This window comes from Panthera leo, chromosome A3, assembly GCF_018350215.1.
Source record: "Panthera leo isolate Ple1 chromosome A3, P.leo_Ple1_pat1.1, whole genome shotgun sequence".
NCBI classification, from domain to species: domain Eukaryota; kingdom Metazoa; phylum Chordata; class Mammalia; order Carnivora; family Felidae; genus Panthera; species Panthera leo.
The window spans coordinates 135,263,468-135,281,907 of NC_056681.1; the positions used below are offsets into that span (position 1 = coordinate 135,263,468).

At 48.8% G+C, this 18,440-nt stretch overlaps 1 long non-coding RNA gene across 2 annotated transcripts; it reads right to left on the reverse strand.

Annotated features, from left to right (window-relative positions):
- Nucleotides 1-5,548: 5,548 nt before the first annotated feature.
- On the reverse strand, nucleotides 5,549-14,852 carry LOC122215172. 2 transcript variants are annotated; one of them, XR_006200283.1, is made up of 4 exons: nucleotides 14,412-14,852; nucleotides 14,018-14,300; nucleotides 7,280-7,339; nucleotides 5,549-6,349 (listed from the first exon to the last, which is right to left on the reverse strand). It is a non-coding gene; the product is annotated as an uncharacterized LOC122215172 (long non-coding RNA). The 2 variants fall into 2 exon arrangements; XR_006200282.1 differs by lacking the exon at nucleotides 14,018-14,300.
- Between the last annotated feature and the right edge of the window lie 3,588 nt (nucleotides 14,853-18,440).

Below are 18,440 nucleotides of genomic sequence, written 5' to 3' on the forward strand. Positions count from 1 at the left end.
CCTACTTTCTGGTGACCTCATGTGGGTCTGCAGCCTCAACTGGAAGGGAGTTAGTTCTGCACGGAAGGCCCCGCATTTACATCTGTAGCCATCTCTCTGAGCTCCAGGCTCCGACCTCCACCTCCCTGTGAGTCTCCAAGTTTCCCGGGCCCCAGACTTGGCAGTTACCCTTAGAGATTCTCTTTTTCACTGTGATCTCTAGGCCCAAGCCATTTCTGCTGTTCCACCATCAAAATGAATCCCACATCAAAAACCCATCGCTCTGTGTCTCCTGCCAGGGTCCCGGCCAAGCCGCTCTCACCTCTTGTCCAATGAGTGCAACAGCATAGTAACTGGTGTCCTTGTTTTCATTGTTTCCACTCTTCCTCACTTCCGACGCTCTGGACCCTACCTTCAGGAACGTGTTACGTGAAATAATCTTTTCTCAAATACAGAGAAGTGTACTTCTGTCCGAGCCCTCCGTCGGCTTCCCATTGCAATCAGAACCAAAGCTAAATCGTTCTTCACGGTCTGTGGACTCTGCCTTCTGCCTTCCTGGCCACCCTCTACCTCCCTCCTGGCCTCCTGCACAGCCTCCTTGACTCTCTACAGGACGTACTCGTCAGAAAGGCCCTCCCGGCCCAGCAAGTCTGCATGTCCTTTTTCTTTCAGCTCTCAGATCGCAAGTGTCCATTGCCAAGAAGGCTCAGTTGACCTCTCTCTCTGGTGTATCCAGTCCCCCTCCCCCCGCCCCCACCACTTGTTCCGTTTTCATTGATTTCATTTGTCAACATAAGAGATTATCTTCTTGATTTATTTTTGTATTAGTTAATTATCTGTTTCCCGGTGAAATATAAGATCTGTCAGCACGGAATCCGTGTCTGTCTCATTCACTGCTTTGTCTGGCACAGGGTTCCAAGTGCATTTGACAACTGCACAGGTGAAAGAATGAATGAACAGATGGATGGTTGAACGAAGTACAATTGTAGAGCAGGGCGATCTCTGAAAACCTACCCCGCACCTGAAACGCCCAGGCACGTCCACGGCTGCCATTTGTTTCTTCATTAAAGGGAGAAGTGGTCCCTTTAGTAGAGCTTTTCCTTTCGCGGTGCTGGTGTGACAGATCCAGAGAGGGGTGCCTCGGTGCCACAAAGTCTGTTGACAGATTGGAGGGGGCTTAGAGAAGAATATGGGATGAAAGGACCAAAGAGATTGATTTATGAGCTGAATTAAACCTGCGGAATGCATGCCTAGAGCACTGCAAAACACGGGCAGGAAATACTGTACAAAATTTGGAACATGTACAGAGGTAGGACAGAGATGAATTATTTAGCTCTGTGCGCATATTTGTAATTAGCAGACAGAGGACGAATGGAGCCTTGGCTGTTAGGCCCCAGGAGCTGCCTTCCCCAGGACGGTCACGGTGGTCCTTTTATTGATGGACAGAAAAAGCTACCAAAGGCAAACGTGGGAATTGGGGATTGCTACTTCCAGCATTTTCCTAATGAGGCCAATACTCCGAAAATCTTTGAAAGAGCAGAGGAGCATTCTGGAAAAGTGTCATCACTTTTTATGTTTACTCGAACTCCTTATCCATCTTCTGGCTCGGACTCAGAATTCAGTCGAGGTGGTCCCAAGTTCAGGTTAAACAGATTTTCAGGGAATGAAGTGGGAATGGTGGCTTCTCACACCTTCTACTGTGTATGTCCTACTGCTGCTGTGACAGATCACTCAGCATTTAGCAACTTCAACAACACAAATGTATTCGCTTAAAGTTCTGTGGGGTGGAAATATGACACCAGTCTCACTGGGTACAATCCGTGGGTCAGCCCGCTGTGCTCCTTCCCGGAGCTCTAGAGAAGAATCCGTTTCCTCGCTTTCTGTGGCTGCCAGAAGCCTCCCACGTTCCTGGCCTGGTGGCCCTTCTTCCATCGTCAAAGCCAACAAGGATGTACTCTCTATGCCTTCCTTCAGTGGCCGCGTCCTCCTCTAACTCGTCTTCTCTCTCCCCTTCCGCTGGGAAGGACCTTGGTGGTTACAGCGGGCTTATCTGGAGAATCCAGGATAAACGTCCCTTTTACCGGAGAGCCGATGTGTGTCTTGATTCCGTCTGCGACCCTCACTCTGCTTTGCTGCATCGCATAACACATTCACAAGACCTGGGGATTGGGACGTGGGCATCTTTGCTGTTGGTGGCGGGGCATTATTCTGCTGACGGCATCGAATGAGGGCATCTGTGCAGATGTCGGGGGCCGTGCTGAGGCACAAAGAGGTCCTTCCTGAGCCTCACGCCTCTGGTTCTGAGCACTCGGGCTCTCCCGGTGATCAGGTTCACTTTTAAACCCGTATCGAGGACACATTAGTACCGTCGGCCAGTCAGGATCCCAAGGAGAAACAAAGGCATGCTCTCTGACCTGCCGAGTCCTACCAGGAGCCTGGGGCAGGATGGCCTGGGACACGTGAGGGGATAGAGAGGAGCAGACAGCAGACACTGACATGCAGAGTTTAGAAATGAAGACATGGAGAGGCAGGAAATTTGCGTCTGTGGCTCATGGTCAATAACCAGTGAGTTGTGGAGCTGGGTGAGAACGAGGCGTTGAATTCTAGTGCTTTATCCGCCACGTTCTACCTCATTAGCCATGACATGCGTCCCCTTAGCTGACTACCGTAACACAGGGAAGGACACTGAGAGGTGACGGGAAGAGCTGTTCCCCTGAGGCAAACAGAAAGATGCCGAGCGAAAGCCAATAACAGGGGCACAAAATGAAGAAACAGTGAATGTGTGAGAAAGATCACTTCTGGGGGAGCTACAATATTTGCAAAGTAGGTGGTGACAAACAGAGGCCAAGGGCAAACGGAATGCTCACGTTCCCAATGTGGTGGCCGCGGCCAAGGACACAAACGATGGTGAGGAAGGAAATTGGTTCCACAGCTTTGTGGGGCAGCTGCTAGCCCAGGCGTTGGCTGATGCGCTTTGTGGCTCTGAGCCTTCGTGTTCATGGCCAAGGACTCAGGATGGCCGGTGGCTTAGCCCCAAAGAAGGGACTCCTTTCCCTCAAACAGACCTGAGCCTCGGCCTTGACTTAGATCCTGAGTTACACCTGTGTGGGGATTCAGAACACACACACACACACACACACACACACACACACACACTGAGCTGGTAGCCACTTAAGAATTGCTCGTGATGATTTGGGATTCTAACATATTTACATTTCTTTAAATGGATTTAAAGCTCCTCCCCAAACCTCCTCCAACCACATAGTGTTAATAAAATTTCATCCTACTACTAGTTAACGATGGGTTTTGATCGAAAAGCTCTAAATAATGCTCCGTAATGGTGTCATTCATTGTGACCCTACCTGCTGTCGTTTGTCTGGGCACATGGACCTCTAGATCCTGGATCTCACCTTGTATCTTGGTAAAATCGGAACCTAAGTTCTAATTTTTAAAAACCTTGTACTTTTGTAATGGATGTCGAATAAAAAATTTCCACGTTACATATCTGCAAGGCAACATTTAAAACTTGGTGGAGGCGGGGCGCCCGGGTGGCTCAGTCGGTTGAGCTTCAGCTCAGGTCATGATCTCATGGTTGGTGGGTTCGAGCCCCGCGTCGGGCTCCATGCTGACAGCTCAGAACCTGAAGCTGTTTTGGATTCCGCGCCTCCCTCTCTCTCTGCCCCTCGCCTGCTCGTGCTCTCTCTCTCGCTCTCAAAAATAAACATTAAAAACAATTAAAACTTTGTGGAGATGCTGCCCTCTTCCAGCTCAGACTGCAATTCCATAACGAAAAGAAAATGTCATGCTCCTTCAGCAACAATGATCTTTCTGTGCGTTTTGTGTTCTTGAGCCTGTTTGTTTACATTGAAAGTGTTTTTCTAATAAGCTGTGTTTCATATGAATATGCGAAAGGATCAGTCCAGCTTATCTTCTGAATTAAAGTTCTATATATGTGCTCTCCCTGCAACTCTATGAGGCAATTTCAGCATTTTCTTAGAGTGATCAATAAAATGAAATTTTAAAAAGAGAAAAAAATCACAAAGACGTCTCTGTTCAGCTGCCGTAGGCAGATGACTTTTCTTATATAAAGAGAACATTCCTGGAAGTGGATTTCATTAATTTCAAACAGCAAATACATGTAGTTTTTAAAAGGGGGAAAAAAATAACATTACCCACCTAAGCCAACAACACTACAGCATGGGATTCTTTATAAAATCGTAAATCTAGTTACTTCAGTGAGCATCACAAGCATAATATAAGGTGCTATTGCTACTTATGTTATAAAAGGGTGCATACATTAGCATGCATGGGGATTGTCTGAGACTCTACCCTGCATGACATCTGCTTCCTTTTAACAACGACAACAAAAACGAAACGAAACAAAACCACGTTCGTTGTACCTTAAGATTTCAAAAGAATAAAATGCAAAACTGGATTCTGTTTCAAGGTGAAAGTCCTCTGTTGACTAAGGATGCTTCCATTTTCATTGCCACTGTGGTTCTTGGTCTCTTTTTGGTAAACTTTTTGCCATCACAAGCTGAGGCGTGGATATATTTATAGTTCAGTTTCATTTAACTATGTTCATTTGTAATGATCTGTGACAGATTTATATGATCGTAGATTCTTGGTGTCACTGTTGGATTATTTATATTTCTATAAATTAAGGCCATTATTATCAAAGATGGCCCCTGACAGTACGATGCAGTGGTTGGAAATAACATTTAATATTTCCTGAGCCCTGATGAATTCTCTCTGGATTGCATCCTGGTGTAGACTAAGAAATCATTGTCTTTGCTGGAAAAAAGGAGGTCTTGAATAATAATAATAATAAGCCACTAATGAAAGACAAAAATTTCAGGACTATTTGTAGACACTGGTTTTTAATCTTCCTAATGATAGCCCTGACGATAAATAGATGAGAGGGATAATACATAGCTGATAACACCAACGGACCAGGCTCCTCTCCCTCCTCATTGCGTGCGATTAGCCTCTAGGATAGATTCACATCATGCATTTTAAATCTTCCTTTTATCTCTGTGTTGGAGGATGATGTCTCTACCAAGCCCTTTTTAAGCAAGAGTTTTATGACAGATGGGGCAGATGAGAACCTTTCTCTCCCTGGCACCAATAAAACAATCAAAGTTAATTGGTGACTTCAGCATAAAACAGTTTATTTGTGACTGTAGAATACTGCAAATTAATAATCAGATATAGAGGACGGGGGCAGAAAAGATGAAAGGAAAATGGGGGCCTCAGACTGCTTTTAAAAAATCTCTTTATAGAGCCAACCTGGTTGCACAAGCTGGACACAGCAGGGCTGGGGTCCTGGCTTTGCCCCATCCTGGCTGTGTGACCTCTGTCCAGTTGTCCAATCTCATTGAGAGTGTGTGCTGTCAGGAACGCGATCCTGTCTCAAGAAAGCAATCTCTACATTACCAGCCGTTTTAATTTCCCATTCGGATTAAGCTACTTGAGCGATGGTTCATTTATAGTCAACAACACTCTCTGGTGTAAGTGTGGAAAATACCTCAACTTCATAAATTAAAAAAAAAAAAAAAACAACCCTGAGTTTCCGCATTTGGTATTTATCGAAGTGCCATAAACCATTAAGCGCATTTAAACGTAAAAAAACAAATACAGGAGGGAACTAGCCCAGGACTTTGGTGTTAGGTTTGACTGCGTCCTAATCCCAGCTGTACCTTTCCCGAAAATGCTAGCTTGTTTTTTCAAGCCGTGGTCTCCTATGTAACAAAAGGGGAGCAGGGATGCCTACTGATGTCGTCTGCAGGCTGGATGGACGGCGGGCACGGAGCCAGCTCGGCGATGGCAGCCAATCTCCTGGGGCTTCCCCTTCCACCAGACCGTGGCCCGTGTCTGGTCCTCACCCGGCCCCAGACATGGTCCCAGACGTGTCACTGAGGCAGTATTCCTGAGCTCAGTACGAGAGGCAGCCCGGGGGGGGGGTGTCCGGGAGAGATTTGGACTCGGGAATCAGAGGGACTGGAATCCATGTTGGAACATTCTAGTTATGGCAAACTGGAGCCATCCGTTGAGGCTCGAGACTCCTCGTTTTGAAATGGAAGGCCTTGGCGCCACATCGCCCCAGAAACTTCTGGCAATGGTAGGAACCGCTTATACTCAGCTGCGTTTCAGCGACATCGTGGTGGTTTCATTCAGTGAACCCAGGTTCGGAGGATTAAACTCTCTTGAGCGATAGCCCCTGTGGTTATTTCTCGTTCATCTGTAAATATGAAGTTGATTTCAACCTTCTGTATGCTCGTGGCAGGATACAACGTCCCTCTGTCTTTGGTTGTGGATGAGAGCCTGCTAGCGTTTAACCCGCTGAGATGTATCTGGCCGGCAGAGATTGCTAGAAAAGAGCAGAAGATTACCAGAACACTTGCATTCAAGGCTGAGCTTTAGAAGGGGAGATTAATCAGAGGTTAAAAGGGACATCATATATATCGTTTTAGTAATTTCATTCCGCTGTAGGTGGCCGATCACCGTGTAATGTTTCTGCCCCCGAATGGATTCTCGTAGAAGCTGAATTTGCGGCATCATTGTGCTCGGGGCCACCCGCGTCTTGTGGGGTAACTGGAAATGCAAGGGCTCAGCGGGCTTGCGTTTAGTGAAGGCCTGGGGGCAACCCATCTGGTTCGCACCCGTCTTGGTTAAAAATATGACCTCGCCAAAAAATGTGTGAGATAGTCCGTGTCAGGCCACTGGGGAAGATCACCCGAGATTTAGCGTATGGTGTTGAGATGATCCAGATGAACTAAACCTGATCGCCACCCCCCCCCCCCCCCCCTGCCACTGGATACCCTTGATCACTCAGTGTGTCTGACATGCCAGTCCCGTCCTCACCAGGCATCCTGCTCCTGGGGCTGTTCACCGAGGGTACTGTGGCTCTCGCTGGCGTACCTGTCCTACTCTTCCTCCTCTGCTGTCCCCTTCTCGTTCAGGACCCTGATCTCTGCAGCTCCTGCTCTGACCATCGTTGGTCAGTACTTGATCTTTCCTGGGTCTGAAGCCCCGCCTGACCACCCGGCTCCTGCTTGGTTGGTCCCTGGATCAATGAACTGGGGCCCTCATCTTCCAACTCCCGACGTGGGCCTCCCCTACCCAGCCAAGGGCGGCGGGTGGTAGGAAGTACGTCTGGAGCAGGTGGAGTGTGAATGGACGTGACCTTGTCTTCACTAAGCCATCCCTTAATTAACACGGTGGCCACCACCTTCCATGTTGGCTTTCTGAGCATGGGTTTCCCAAGCTGACCTCACGGAGGCTTTCCAGCTGTGCTCACCTGCGAGGATTTTGTTCCTGGTTTGGGGTCTATTTCCATCAACAAAGCCGTTCGGGAAGACTGAAAGGAAAAGGAACTTTTATAATATTGTAAATCTACCCAGTTCCCATCTCCGTTTTGTAAGTCTGTTCACAATACCTTATCTACTATTTTCTTTGGCTAGGTTCGGAGTTACAGATTGGGGAAAAAATCTGAACAAAATTATGACTTTAAGTCAATTATACGGTTTTTGTTTTTGTTTTTGTTTTTTTGCACATGATTTAAGTACTTCATTTTTGCCTTGCTTCTTTTTATTTGATAGTTTTCTTAAGAGTGAAGAGTCAAATAAGACCGAAGAACTCTCCCCTTAGGAGAGATATGCTGCGTGAGATCACCTGAGCGGCCTGGGAACTAACCGGCTTCGCGGAACCCTGCTCCACGGCGGGCACCTGCCCAGGGAGAGGGCACGTGAAGGGCAGTGAACGCTCTGAAGTTACGTGTTGTGGGAATGCGATCTCTCACCCCAGGGGTCAATTGCATAGCAGAATTTCAGAACAAATTATGATCCTTGAAGTTTACAAACCACTAATCTGAAACCGGGGTCTCACAGGAGAGGGCTCTGGGACTCAGGAGTGTTAAGATCCAGGGGTGAATGAGCATCGACGTGGGCGTAGGGCTGGCAGCAGTGTCTGGTCACTCCATTTGTCTCCCTGTCACAAACACCGGGACGTGCTCGCTGTCGGCCAAATTGTAGCACTGGGAGTTAGAACAGTCTGCCCTCTGTCTCTCGTTTTAGCGGGGGACCGTTGGGCAGATTCACGTAACGCCCTGAACTCCAGTCTCACATAAGAGTGATAACACCCCCATTGGGGTGCCTGGGTGACTCAGTTGGTTAAGCGTCCGATTTCTGCTCGGGTCATGATCTCACGGCTCGTGGGTTCGAGCCCCGCCTCGGACTCTGTGCTGACAGCTCGAAGCCTGGAGCCTGCTTCGGATTCTGCATCTCTCTCTCTCTCTCTCTCTCTCTCTCTGTCTCCGCCACCCCCCCTTCTTTCTCTCTCTCCCTCCAAAAGAAATAAGCATTAAAAAAAGTTTTTTTGTTTTTGTTTTTTTTTTTTTGAAAAGAATGATAATGCCTCCACTATAGAGCTGTCCTGGGATCAAAGAATATGGTGTATGTGACACTGACCACGAGCTTCTATGTCTTGAGGAAAGATTTGTGAACCATTTGGTAGTCTTAAACCCCATTTAGATGTAAGAAATCTGGGGGCCAAAGGTCGCATAACAGGACCCCTGCTTTCTAACTGTTGCAGCCAATGCTTTTCCTGCTTATTTAAAAAATTTCTTTTTTTTAATGTTTATTCATTTTTGAGAGAGGGAGACGGAGAACATGAGCGGGTGAAGGGCAGAGAGAGAGGGAGACACAGAACTTGAAGCGGGCTCCAGGCTCCGAGCTGTCAGCACAGAACCCGACGTGGGGCTCGAACCCATGAACCTTGAGATCACGACCTGAGCCGAAGTCGGAGGCTTAACGACCGAGTCACCCAGGAGCCCCTCCCTGCTACTTTAATTGGCTCCCATCTCCCGAGGAACTCGTATGGCTCACTTCATTAGAGAGATCGGAGACAGGGTTCTGGCACACTAACACTCTTTAACATGTGTTTTTTGTCCTTATCTTATTGACTCAACCTGCAGATACATCTGCCAGAAATGTCCAATTGCTCCTTTGTCTGAAGAAGATTTTATATTGATCTTAATCTAATTAGCTGGTTTGAACTATGGTTTGTGTCAGGATTTCTGTCTTGATCTAATTAGCTACTGTAGTCGAAGCAGCATGGAGTTGAAGTCATAATTGCTGGTGTGCAGAAGGCTCTCCTGTCAGGGTCTATGTGCTGGATGGAGACATTTCTAAACACTGCAGACCACTGACGGCTTAAATACGTCTGCTCAGTTGGCTCCAAATTCTTCTAGAAATGTCATTGGACTCGAAGCCAGAAATATCCCTGAGCTCAAACCTCGGCTCCTCATTTTCGAGCTGTGTGACCTTAGGCAAGTTCGCTTAATCTCTTTAAGCCTCATTTTCCTTATCTGCAAACTAGGCAGGGCTCCCAGGATTAAGGGACCAGACAGCTAGCCAGGTAGCCGTGTACAGATTCTTACGGAACTAGCTGAGTTCCTGGCACGTGGCAGGTCAAAGCTTCTGGTTCCCTCCTCGCACATCTTCCTGCAAGTCTGGCTGAGATTTTCTCTGCCCTGCATGATTCCCCATTTCCTTCTAACCCTCCCTCCCTCTCTCCCTCCCTCTTTCCCTCCCTCCCTCCTCCTTCCTTCCTTCCTTCCTTCCCTCCTACCTCCTTCCTGTCCTCCTCCCTCCCTCTCTCCCTTCCTTCCTCCCTTCCTTCCTTCCTTCCTTCCTTCCCTTCCCTTCCTTCCCTCCTCCCTCCCTCCTTCCTGTCCTCCTCCCTTCCTTTCTTCTTCCTTCCTTCCTGCCTTCTTCCGCTTTTCAACCGCACACAAGATTCCCTGAAACCTATTCCCCAAACAAGATCAGAGAAAGACAAACAGCATTCGGCATGTGGTAACATTTAGGAGGAGGGTCAAAGTAGATGAGGCGCCAATCTGAGCAGAGTGAAAGCAAAGCCGGGGGATTGTCTAAAGCCTGGAATTTGGAGAAACACTAGAAAACATAAGGCCAACTTCAGGTGAACACGTGAATTTCAGTCGGTGGAGCAAACTTGGGCAGGACCTGCCGGGGCTGACACAGAGCGGGTCGAGGGCGGGGAGCCCAGCACCTTCCCCCAGGGACTCAATCCAGACTGTGGAGAATTTTAGTGACTTGTAACTTTACAGATCGCAGAGTGATTCCTTATTTGCCATCGTACACGGTGAGCATTTTGACTACATTCATTTTCTTTTTTCCTCTCCTACTATTTCGGCCTAGACCATCCAGCCCTATGGTTAATTAATGGTTAGTGCTGCCCTTTGAAACTCAGATGAATCTTCCTGTAGGATGCATCTATAGAAGTACACGAAACTTTCCTTCTTTCTTTCTTTCTTTCTTTCTTTCTTTCTTTCTTCTTTTTTCTTTCTTTCTTTCTTTCTCTCTCTTTCTCTTTCTTTCTTTTTCTCTCTCTCTCTCTTTTTTCTTTCTTTCTTCTTTCTTTCTTTCTTTCTCTCTTTCTTTCTTTCTTTTTCTCTCTCTCTCTTCTTTCTTTCTTTCTTTCTTTCTTTCTTTCTTTCTCTCTTTCTTTCTTTCCCGTATACTGTTTTCTCATCAGCTCTTGAAAAGAGAAGGTTGGCATTTCTTTTCCAGCTTCAAAGACTGGTTTTGAGCTGTGGTTGACTTTTGCATGGAATCCTGAAGGTTCTGCACCTACGAGAACAACACCATGATGTTGTCGAACAGCAGTTTTGAAATCTAGCAAGTTCTGTTAACAGCCTCTGTGGCTACTGCATCGTCACGAAAGCTCCTTCATTGGGAAAGCCTGTTCACCTCCTTCTGGGGATGCAGGAGCCTATTAATTATATTAATTTTGAGGAAATATAAGTGTTATTGCTCAAGATCGTAATTAGGACAGATGTTACTAGCAGTTCCGTTAACCACTCCCATCCTTACCCTAAGATGAAAACCATAAGGGACTCTTAAATACGGAGAACAAACTGAGGGTTGATGGGGGAAGGGAGGGTCAGGAGGAGGGGAAATGGGTGATGGGCATTGAGGAGGGCACTTGTTGGGATGAGCATGTAAGCAATGAATCATGGGAATCTACTCCTGAAGCCAAGAGCACACTGTATACGCTGTATGTTAGCTAACTGGACCATAAATTATATTAAGAAATAAAAAAAAAAAAAGGAAAACATCTTTGGTGTCGTGGACGAGATGAGTTCCTAACAACACAAGCAAAGGTATAGAAATTAACAGTTAAGCAAGGGTAACCGCTTTGCACACTTGAACTAACTTCCGAAATCTTCAAACCTGGCAAAGTCGTAGAACTAAAATCAAAGAGAAGTAAAAAAGAAAACGAAGATAACATGCAGATCAGTCTTCTTTTCAGCAGTCTGCGTTATTTCTGTCGTGCCTACGTGCTGCCCGAATAGGCTCATGTGACATCTTCCGAAAGCCTTAACACCGCAAAGTCAGCAGGGAGTGAAATTTTGGAGGGCGGCGCAGTGGACGGGCCTCAAAGTACCCGCGTGCCTTGGCGATCACCACCGTTGGTCCCCCTCTGTGTTGACGCCTTGTCTCCGGGACGTCGCAGACCTGCCAACACATCAGAATCCAGGGGCCATCAAATTACATAGGAGGTTAGGTCAAGATGGCAGAAAGTTCACATGGCCGGACTCCCTTCCCCCCTAGACCTTTTGAAATGACAAGTGTGCGTTGAAAGCAGAACATGTTAGTGTTAGTGAATTGGGAAGCGTGGTCCCTGTTTTGGGATTGCCCGAGAGTTTGAAGAACCCCAGAATCTAGGCAAGAGAGGGGAGTGGATTCGCAGAGAAACAGAGGCAGAGAGCCGGTCTGGGCAAGTGCTCAGGGGCTCAGTGCTAGCTCCTGGGAGGCTGAGTCCTTTTTACCGCGTGTGTCCCTTATTGGTTTCTGAGCCCCACGTCCTGTACCTCCTGGGAGGCCCTGCTGCGGGCACGTCTTCACAACTGGCACAGAGCTGGGCTGAGCACCAGGCTCAGTCCTGTCTCCCCAGAAACTAACTTTACATGTTTCCCCCAGGTCATCGTAGGTCTGAAAAGGAAGAGGCATGAGTCTGTACTTCCTAAGCACTTCCTAAGCTTGTCTCCCGGCATTGGCCCTTGGGACTTGGTGTGGGTGATGTCCCTTGGAATCCAGGAGCTAATCGGGGAGCGGGATCCAGAGCGCCCGCCGCGGTGGCGTTGATCTTACTGACTCTACAACAGGTATCATCGTAAGCTTCCCAGTTTTGCAGACGAGCTGATATGGCCCTTTGAGCTTTGCAAAATGTGCTTCTGGCTGCTTTTCATCTGTGCTTCTCCAGAACGTGCCGCGCGGCTGGCAACGTGCTGACCAGACACAAAGCGACTGCAGCCGGTTGAAGCCTGGTCTGCTCCCAACGGCGTGGGCTGGGAGTCCCACAGACCCTTCAATACCAGGGGAGCCCCTCACCCGCACCCCCGGGGCTCCCCCCATGCCTGCCCTTCTCTCTCTTCTGCACCGCAGCGTTCAAGGCTCTGCAGCCCGGCTGCCATCAGGCCATCGGCCTCGTCTCTCTCAGCCGTCTCTTCAACCAGTTTGCAAACTCCGCTCTGGCCTTCACTAAGCCCCTTCCTCCTTTCCTGTCCACCATGACCTTGGATCAGATCACGGCTCTTCTCAGACCATCTGAGAGATTGTTCACTGTTTTCCGGCTTTTCTTCTTCTTGCCCCAGAAACGAGCCCCTCAAGCTGCATCCCCGGTAACCTTTCTAAAACGCACATTGCCTTAGAATCAGGCAGCGGCCTCCTCTTGCCCTCAGGATGAAGTCTCAGGCTTGGTCCTGTCCCTCACAGCAGGCCTACGTCAAGCTTTATACTTGAATGAATATTAAATCGTGGCTTCCCGCACACGCACACACACGCGCACACAAATCCATGCCCCTCTATCTTGTGTGTTGTTCCCTTTATGTGGATTCCCCACCACCTCCCCCCGACTGTGTTAGTATTTGGAGTCTGTTTCTTCCTTTGAGACTCAAAGTAGCTGTTCTCTCCTCCAGGAAGCCCTCCCTGAACCCAGGTGGGCAGACAGTCCCTCGTCTGAGTTTCTGTAGCACCGTGTTTATTTATTCACGTAACATTTGCCGTTTTATACAGGAATTATTTGTTGATGCCTTTCTGTGCTCTGGTGTACTATGAGCTCCCTACCGGCCGGGCTGCATTCCAGATATTTTGGAGTTTCCAGAACCTGTTATAAAAACTTTTGAAAAAATGTTTATTCACTTTTGAGAGAGAGAAAGAGAGAGAGAGAGAGAGAAGCAGAGAGAGAGGGGAACAGAGACCCAAAGCGGGCCATGCACTGGGAGCCTGATGCGGGTCTCGAACTCATGAACCGTGAGATCATGATCATGACAGGAGATGAAGTCAGATGCTTAAGTGAATGAGCCACCCAGGTGCCCCCGAAGTAAACTTTTTAAAGCCTAAGTCTTCCGCCTGGACACATCTTCTTTTATGATGAGGGAGGTTACAAAGTGAAGTAGCATTTCTTGCCGGAAATATTTCCCTTGACTTTCACACAATTCTGTGAACTAGAAGGATCGGTTTCCTGAGCATCCAGGAGCAAACACGGGGATTCGAGCTCCACCCACGGCCAGACTCCGGGCCGCGTCCCTGACACCCACCATCATCAGGAACACTCGGTATTAATCAGTGATACTCAGGACAACCCGAGGAGCTCGTTGCTCTTTGTGCAGATGAGGACACTGAGACACAGCCTCCTAGGCCCCCAAACGTGTGGGCGTCAGCACGGGAGTCTCCCGCGGCTCTCCTGACCCCGGGACCTACACCCTTGACCTTGCCAATACTTGTATTTCACTGCATTGCTCTCTCGGGCTGCGTGTTTGGGGAAAGTCCCTAGCAAGATCACGCACGTGACCAGGGCCAGGGAGAGTGATTACGTTTGTGTTACTGCGTGAATGCTCAGCCGAATGAGAGACGTGTGGCAACGGACGAGAAGCCGGCCAGCAAGGGGAAGACGCATCTTTCCACTCAGCCCCCACAGGATCGTTTCCCAGGGAGCGGGGAAGCTGGCTCACCAATAGGACGCCGGCCCTTCCCGCTGATGAATTCCTCCCGGAGGCAATAAATAATCTTTCCGGGCCGTGCTGATGATACTTGGAGCACGTGGCACGTCATTATGCATATTGCCACTAGCCTCCAAGTGCCGGGGTGGAAAGTGACGTCTAATTCCATTAATCAGCGTTCTGCCGCTGTCCGTGCTCTGGTGTCATTTATTATTTGAGTTGGGTTCGCACTGAGGAAAAGACATCTTTCCCAGAATCAGGAGGCGCGGAGTCGAAGGCCAGGCTGTGCCTGGAACTAGATCAGGGACAGAATGGAAGAGCCGAGTGAAAAAGTATCTGTGACCTTTAGTTTAGAAACCGTTCAGGGTAGAAGTCGGTAACGTAGGCGGCAATGTGGAGAACTTACCAACACGAGACACGTGTCCCAGATCTCCAATGCAGTAGGCAGTGGTCGCCGATTCACTGGATACCTTCGAGACGCCCTGTCCGGGCCACTGCGGAATAGCCTGCGAATGTTTCCCGCGGACGCGTAAAGGGCAACAGTGGGAGTGGTCCCGCAGCAAGTCCCTTGGCCGGCCTGTGGGTCTCAGTCACAGAGAAGTGCGTCTGTATTCATTTCCTCTCTGGACTCTCCTGACGGTCTTAAGACGCAGGACCCAGCCCCTGATCGCCTCCTCTCAGATTACGAGAGCGAAGCCCTAACGGTCGTTAAATTATTTGCCAAAACCCCAGAGAGGTGAGTGTTGGCGCCGTCTCGAGGAGCCGTGGCTTGTGTCTCTTCCCAGAGTTCCCTTTCTGGCTCCGTCGGGCCGCCTTGGACTTGGAATAAACCGTTCCCGGGTCACCGGAGGAGCGTGTCTCTGCGGGACGCCGAGAGGTTCCTGACTCGTGGCGAAGCGCGTGGCACTCGCCCCCACGTGGGAGTGGCGCTTCTCCGGGGTCCCTCGTGAGCTTGTGGGACGGCCTGCCTGGAGCCGCGGGAGGTGCCACCTTCTCGCGGGATGTGGGTCGCGGGCACCCCTGAAAGCAGCCGTGCGGAGACCGTGTCTCCTTCCAGGGGCTCGGGGAGCCCCACGCATCAACTCAAGGCGTGGCAGCCAGGTGTGGGGCAAGGCACGCAAAGCCTGTGGCCAGGCACGTTGGGTTAGAACTGTGGGCCGTGCTCTCAAAAGCCTGCCGCAAGAAACACGTGGAAAGTGCCACCGGCCAGAAGCTGGGGAAGCCAGGGCTGCTTTCTGAGCCCGCGGACCCCCTCTGGGTATGAAGCCTGCACGAGCGTGTGCCTCCCACCCTTCGCAGTCATTGCTTTACGGTTCACGAGGAAGGAAGTCCACAAGGTCCACAAAGGCACTTGGAAACGAGAAACTGACGATACAGATGTAAAACTAGATCAAACGTACACGTGGACACAAGGGAACTCGTAATATTTGTTCAGAAGAAAGAAGGGAGGGCGCCTGGGTGGCTCAGCCCGTTGAGCGTCTGACTTGGGCTCAGGTCGTGATCTCGCAGCTCGTGAGTCCGAGCCCCGCACTGGGCTCGCTGCTGTCAGTGCAGAGCCTACTTCGGACCCTCTGTCTCCCTCTCTCTCTTCCCCTTCCCCGCTTGCGCTCTCTCTCTCTCCTCTCTCTCTCTCTGTCTCTGTCTCTCAAAAATAAAAATAAGCATTTAAAAAAAAGAAGAAATAAAGGAAATATGAGGTGAAAGGGTAGTGTTTGTTCAAAGACTAAGCTATTACAATTTTTTTGGTAAGCTTCATCTTTATCTTTTCAAATATTGGGCACAGGGGCACCTGGGTGGCTCAGTCGGTTAAGCATCTGACTTCAGCTCAGGTCATGATCTCACAGTCTTGGGTTTGAGCCCCGCGTCAGGCTCTGTGTTGACAGCTCGGAGCCCGGAGCCCGCTTCGGATTCTGTGTCTCCCTCTCTCTCTGCCGCTCCCAGCCTCATGTATCTCTCTCTCTCTTAAAAATAAAATAAACATGAAAAAAAGTAAAATAAAATATTGGGCACAAAAGTCTCTTGATTCTGAACGTTTGATTTTCCCACCAGTAACTATTGGCAACAGAATTGTTGTTTTGTTGTTTTGTTTTGCGCACCTCTATAGGACTCTGTAAAATCTGAACGCCCTTAGGGAAGGACTGCAGAAAACAGCTATCTTATGAGTGCCTGGGAAGGGAGATGGGGGGTGGGGGGCAGGGCAACAACACACACTTTGGCTAATTATTGTTAACATGACTTTATTTGTACTGATATTACGGTAAGATTTTGGATTTAAAAAATTTATATGTGTATATAAGTACATACACGTAGATATGTGCGTATGCATGTGTATGATTGTAATATATAGTTGTAGATGCTCTTGTGTATATATGCACACACATGCATGCATGCACATACTTACATTATACATACCCATGCATGAAGTGTGCATAGGTATATACGTGTTTTGGGGTTGATTTATTGTGATTGTGTTTTTAAATTTTTTCGATGTTTGTTTATTTTTGAGAAAGACAGAGAGAGATACAAAGCATGAGTGGGGAGGAGCAGAGAGAGAGGGAGACACAGAACCCGAAGCAGGCTCCAGGCTCTGAGCCATCAGCACAGGGCCCGATGCGGGGCTTGAACCCACAAGCCGTGAGATCGTGACCTGAGCCGAAGTCAGACACTCAACCGACCGAGCCACCCAGGAGCCCCCTGTATTGTGTTTTTTAAACTTAATATTTCCAATAAATATTTTCCCAGCATCGTGAAAAATTTAAAAACATTTAAATGACCTATTATAATAGGTTTTTACTCCTGTCACCTTATTTTATGCTGACGTTTACGCATTCGTACTCTTTTATTCTATCTTTGCTTAATAAACTACGTTTCGATGGCTTCACCTTATTTTCTAATAGAGAAGATTTACCTATCAATTGATATGCTGCTTGTAGCTATATTTAACTTTCTCGAAAAGATTTTAGAGTTGTATTCTTGTTATTAGTAGAGCTCAAAATGAAGTTCTCTCTGGAATTCCCTAGTGATGAGATAGGAACTGGACAACCCTGGCTTCCTCCTTCCATTTGTAAGCTCGCCTAATGGGCTGGTGTTTTGAACTCAGGTGAATAACTAGGAATCACTGTTCGCATATATTTCATAAGAATAAATCCTGCAGTTACTTTTATCACCAGATCCTAGACTCTCAGGTTTAAATGTGTTTTCAGGGCTCCTAGGGATTCTTACCATTTTACGTTTCCATTTCGAAGTCCTTAATTTGTGATTGAAACACGTCTTTAAGCAACTTTAAAGAATGGGGTAGTTAGTACTGGGGCGCCTGGGTGGCTCAGTTGGCTAAGCGTCCAACTCTGACTCATGCCATGATCTCGTGGTTTGTGGGTCCGAGCCCCACATTGGGCTCTGTGCTGACAGCTCGGAGCCTGGAGCCTGCTTTCAGATTCTGTGTCTCCCTCTTTCTCTGCCCCTCCCCTGCTGGCACTCTGTCTCTCTCTGTCTCTCAAAAATAAACAAACATTTTAAAAAATTTAAAAAAAAATGGCCTTGCTGTAAAGGATGGGGGTCAGGGGCAGGGATGCCACGACAGGCCCGTGTGGAGGGCAGCTGGGGAGGATCAAGTGGTCGGGGAGCAGGGGCAGAGGCGGGGACACGTCAGGAAGCCTCCAGAGGAGAGGGAATGGGTCCTTGTGATTTCCCAGCCAGGAGCTGGTCAGCCCTGCTGTAACGTCTCAAAGAGAGTTAAGGACACGGCCACTAAAGATAAAATGTGGGCTGTCTTACAGGGCCATGCGGCACCTTCAGAAGCTGTCCCCCAGCAGCCCCTCACACAAGCCAGAAAGGATTTCCCCTCTGCTTTGTCGGGTGACCTTGTGGCAGCCTGGCCAAGAGCAGGGTGATGGGGGCACGTGCAGCCGTGAATTATCTGGGCTGGAAGCAGCCGCATACAAGGCCACACCAGGCCATAAATCAGCTTGGGTTGCTAAGGTTACTCTCTCTTCTCCGGCGCCCACTGTACCCTTTCCAGAGAGGCCCCTCATGGAGCAGCGTGCAGCCCTTCTGGAAGGTGTCCTTGCCATGGCCCCGGCTGCTGAGCCTACGGAGCCTGCAAATGGTGCCCGTCCACACCCTGGGAAAGGGCCCTGCAGGGAGCCCGTGTGGCTGCTCTGCGGGCCTGTGGCTGTGCCGTGCCTTGTCCTGCTGCCCTGGTGACAGGTCACTTGCTTTGGGATGATCGTAGCACAGACTCTTTTCCTGAGAGCTGAGTGCTGTTCCCCTGCTGGTGGGGGCATAGGTTGGTCTAAAGCTTTTAACAAGATGTATTACATTGCTACGGCTGCCATCATGAAATACCACAGGCTTGGTGCTTGAAACAATGAAAATGGGTTTCTTCACAGTCCTGGAGACGGAAGTCTAAGAACTAGGGGCTCTGCTCATGTATCTC